At 39.6% G+C, this 4,236-nt stretch overlaps 1 protein-coding gene and 1 pseudogene across 5 annotated transcripts in view; one reads left to right on the top strand and one right to left on the bottom strand.

Moving 5' to 3' along the window:
- The window catches only part of Gulp1 (GULP PTB domain containing engulfment adaptor 1), a 232,786-nt gene that overhangs the window by 91,836 nt on the left and 136,714 nt on the right, over positions 1-4,236 (top strand). The window lies entirely within an intron of this gene.
- Positions 1,109-1,518, bottom strand: LOC101984615 (annotated as a pseudogene).

Raw genomic sequence — 4,236 nt, 5'->3', positions numbered from 1 at the left:
TTCTTCTTCTCTCTCTCTTCCTTTTTTATTTTTTTAGAACTATCTATTTCATTAATTTGCCCATTGTTGATTGGAAGTTTTATTTCCTTGCTACTTAACTGAAGCAAATCTTTAAGCTGCAGGTGCTGGAAATAAGCCTGCTGTCTGAAGTGTAGCTGGTAAGGTTTTCCCCCACAGTATGGGCTGTCTGTGGGCTCCGCTGACTGTGTCCTTTGCTGACTGTGCATTTGCTGTCTGTGGGCTCTGCTGACTGTATCCTTTACTGCCCTGAAACTTACTTTCATGTGGTCCCATCTGGGGTTAGGCCATGTGCTATTGTGTTCCATTTGAAAGTCCTTAGCCATATCCCAGTGTCTTGCATGGTATCCCACATGTTTTCTTTATATTTGCAATGTTTCAGATTTTAAATTAAGGCCCTTTATTTCATTTTGAACTGATTTTTTTTGTACAAGGTAAACATATAAGTATACTTTCATCCTTTGCAAGCAGAGATCTAGAATTGCCAGTATCATTTGCTGAATAGGTTCTTTCTTTCTGAATGATGTTTTTGCCTCCTTTGTTGAAATGCAGTGGTCTTAGCTTTGGTGTTCTATTTCCAGGACCTCTATTCTAGGCAATCAATGTACCTGTTTATCCTGGTGATGATACCAGGTTGTCTCTATCACTGCAGTGTAATTTGAGAGCAGGTATCAGAATGCTTCCAGTATTGTTCTTTCTCCTTAGGATTGCTTTAGCTGTTCATGATCTTTCGCCAATTCCATATGAATTCTTGTATTTTTTTTTATCTAAACATGTGAAATATGCCATGAAAAATTTGAAAGGCAATGCATTGACTCTGTAATTTTGGTGGGATAGCCATTTTCATAATATTATTTCTGCCTGTATAGGAGCATGGAATATTTTTCCATTGGTTATTATCTTCTGCAATGTCCCTTTTCAACATCTATAATATTCATTGTAGAGGCTTTTTAAAACTCCTTTGGTTGATTATGTTCCTAAATACTTAATATTGGGGGAGTAGTGTTTTTTTGTTTTTTTTTTTCTGCTCCAGTCGATGAAAGGGGACTTTATTTGGTCCCAGGGTCATGGGCCAGTTATGGCCCCAGCTTTATTTGACCTTCTTCTTGGGGCACAGGTTGTTGGTGTGGCCGCACTTCTTCTTGTGGCAGTTGACTGCACGGGGGTGCAGGCGTGCATAGCACTTGTGGCAGATCATCGTGTCACAGTTATACTTCTGGGCAAGCTGACGAAGGGCAGGCTCGGTGATGCCACCACACAGACAAAGCATCAGGTGCAAAGTGGACTCTTTCTGGATGTTGTAGTCGGACGGGGTCCCTCCATCCTCCAGCTACTTGCCGGCAAATATCAGCCTCTGATGGTCGGGTGGGATGCCTTCCTTGTCTTGGATCTTGGCCTTGACATTCTCGATGGTGTCACTGGGCTCGACCTCAAGAGTGATGGTCTTGCCTGTCAGGGTCTTCACAAAGATCTGCATGTTGGTGTCTGCAACCCGCTCAGTCGCCGTGTTGAAAAGAAAGTCCTGGGGGAAGTAGTTTTGAATGGGATATTTTTCCTCTTTCTTGTAGACTGTTAGTATAAATGAAAGCTATTTTTGATTTTTATACTTCAATATTAGGTTTATTAGGTCTAAGAGTTTTGTAGTAGTAGACTTATTCCTACACTCTAGTAGACTCATGTCACTTTAAGTAAAAAATCGTGTTAGCTGCAAATTGGATGACTTACTTATTCCTAATGTTATCCCTTTTATGTCTTCTCCTGTCTAATTGCTACAGCTAAGATTTCTAATACTATATAGAATAAAAGAGGAAAAGAGGGGAGAACGAACATCTCTGTATACTTCTTGTTTTTTATTGCTTCATGAAAATAGTTCTGTCATGTACATATTTATCTTTGTAACTAGATTGATCTACATATCACTAAAATTCTATCGCTGTTATGATAATGATGTTTTAACATCTTTTTAATTCTTATTCTTAAATTTATCTGCAGATGATGGTTAATGAGATAAAATTTTGATTAGTTCTGAAAATTTTCCAGTTATTTCTGTTTTGCTATTTAAGTAATTTTTCTAACAAAACCTAGCTTAGAATGAAAAAAATTATCAATTATGATCATGAATTTTGGTTGCAGACTGTAGCTTTTCTTACATTTGTAAAACTAATACATTTCTTTATTTAAACAACTCTAAAAAATCAGTGACTATTACACACACCAAACGTTCTATCTCATTTAAAAAGCACCATTTATTGGTAAGAAGTATTTTTTGACAGCTGTTTATTGAAAACAGTAACACATTAACTCTCACCACCATGATGTTTTTATGCAATGGGAATGATGACAAGTAGGGGCAGAAAAACATGCCTAACTTTTGTTGAAATGCAGCGTCAAATTATTGGACACATTCCATCAAATTTTCTATAGACAGGAGATAGCCAATCAGTGCGAGCAAAGGTGTAAAAGACAAAAACAATTGAGAGTCAGGTTTTGAGGAAGGCTTCTTGACCAAATGAAGTTGATTTGTGCTGCTGGACAGGAAATGAATGGAGATTGAGCTTGGCACAGTGGTGGAGCAGGGAAAGCCAGGGGATGTGCAGGAAATTGGAGACAGGATGGAAGGAGATGAGTAGTGGGAATTACCTTCTGCTGTTTGGATCTGTGCATTTGAGCATTTGGATTTCATAATGTAGAGAGGGACCACTACAGGGGGAATAGGGTGTCTGCCGTAGCTTTAACAATTATAATCGAGAAACTAAATATGCTTTATACGATGTAAGAAAAAACAGTCTTCATGAGGATAAAAACAGAAGGGGCAGGGTACTTTTCACGATGGTCACTCTGGTTAAAAGTCTGGGGTCAGAGATTCACTGTGACTATGAATATGTGTCAAAAAGAAGAGGCTTTTTATTTAAATACTGCTGCCAGGTCTGTACCTAAGAGTGCCACAAAGATGTAGCACCTTGCCATATCAGCCCAGGGCTTATAAAGGCAAACCCCACAAAGTTACAATTTTGGGTCGTGTAGTTGCCTTTTTGAACAGAGTAAGCAAGTTTGAATTCCAAAGCAGAATGAGCAGTTGGTCTTGTGATCTACTATCTTGAAAGAACAGCAAATTTTCCAAGATCAGTCAGTTGAAGAATAGTTTGCAATGTCTGGGGAATAAAAGGAAGTGGGCTGCTTGGGTACCGCCTGTAAAAGCTAGGGTCTTACATATTAGAGACATTTTTTTCTTGCTTCTTGGTTTGTCAAGCATAGTAATTTTAGACATTACATGTAATGTTAACATCACAACTATCAGCTGAAGATTTGGTATTTACCATGCACCAAAGACTCAGTGCTCTAGGGAAGAAAGAAATAAAGCAACGAAGATACACTTATCATTCTGAGAACTTATAGTATATGAAGCATGCATGTTTTGTGTGACAAACCTTTTCCTGGGGAGATGCAACATGCACATCTCTTTACGGCAAAGACCAAAACATGAATATCACCTAAATCCAACTTGGTGAACCAGGAGTTTTAATGCAGTTACTCACAGGAATACGGGTGATGAGTTATTGATAGGAGCATCAAACACAGATGTATCACCAAAGCCTACTTCAACATGGGTGACAGCGCAGGAATCTGGGAACCTGGAGCACACTTCTCAGCCTGCAGGGAGCACAGCATGATGTAGAGTGCCTTTTCAGGTGCTTCGGTTGAAAGCTTGCATTGCTGCTTGGTGTGTCTGAGAGGAGTTCTCAGCTTTGATTGCTTACTCTTGTCAGGGAGAGCGCATGGATCACCTTGGGGGTCTTCCTGAAGCTGTTCTGAGTTGTTTACATTCCTGGGTCAGGAGCTTCACTTCAGGATGAAACTGTTACACAACAGCATGACAAACAAATGGCCATGGGACATCAAGACAACACAGGAGTCCTTGCCTGGAATGACCATAGGGTTTCAAATGTTAGGCTTTCTCAGGGACGTTGTCTTAGGGTTATTATTGCTGTGACCAAAAGCAACTTGGGGAGGTACAGGTTTATTTGGCTTACCTATCTTAAATAATACTCCATTGATGGAAGCCAGTGTGAGAACTCCAACTGGGCATAACCTGGAGGCAGGAACTGATGCTAGTTTGCTCCTCATGTTTCTTTCACCCTGGCCCACCATTCCAGGGTGGTACCACCCATAATGGGCTGGGATCATATCAATCAGTAAATTAAAAAATATTTTTTTAAT

This window comes from Microtus ochrogaster, unplaced genomic scaffold (assembly GCF_000317375.1).
Source record: "Microtus ochrogaster isolate Prairie Vole_2 unplaced genomic scaffold, MicOch1.0 UNK8, whole genome shotgun sequence".
Classification (NCBI taxonomy): Eukaryota; Metazoa; Chordata; class Mammalia; order Rodentia; family Cricetidae; genus Microtus; species Microtus ochrogaster.
Note: the sequence above shows the minus strand (reverse complement) of the source record. Positions and strands in the feature narration are given on the sequence as shown.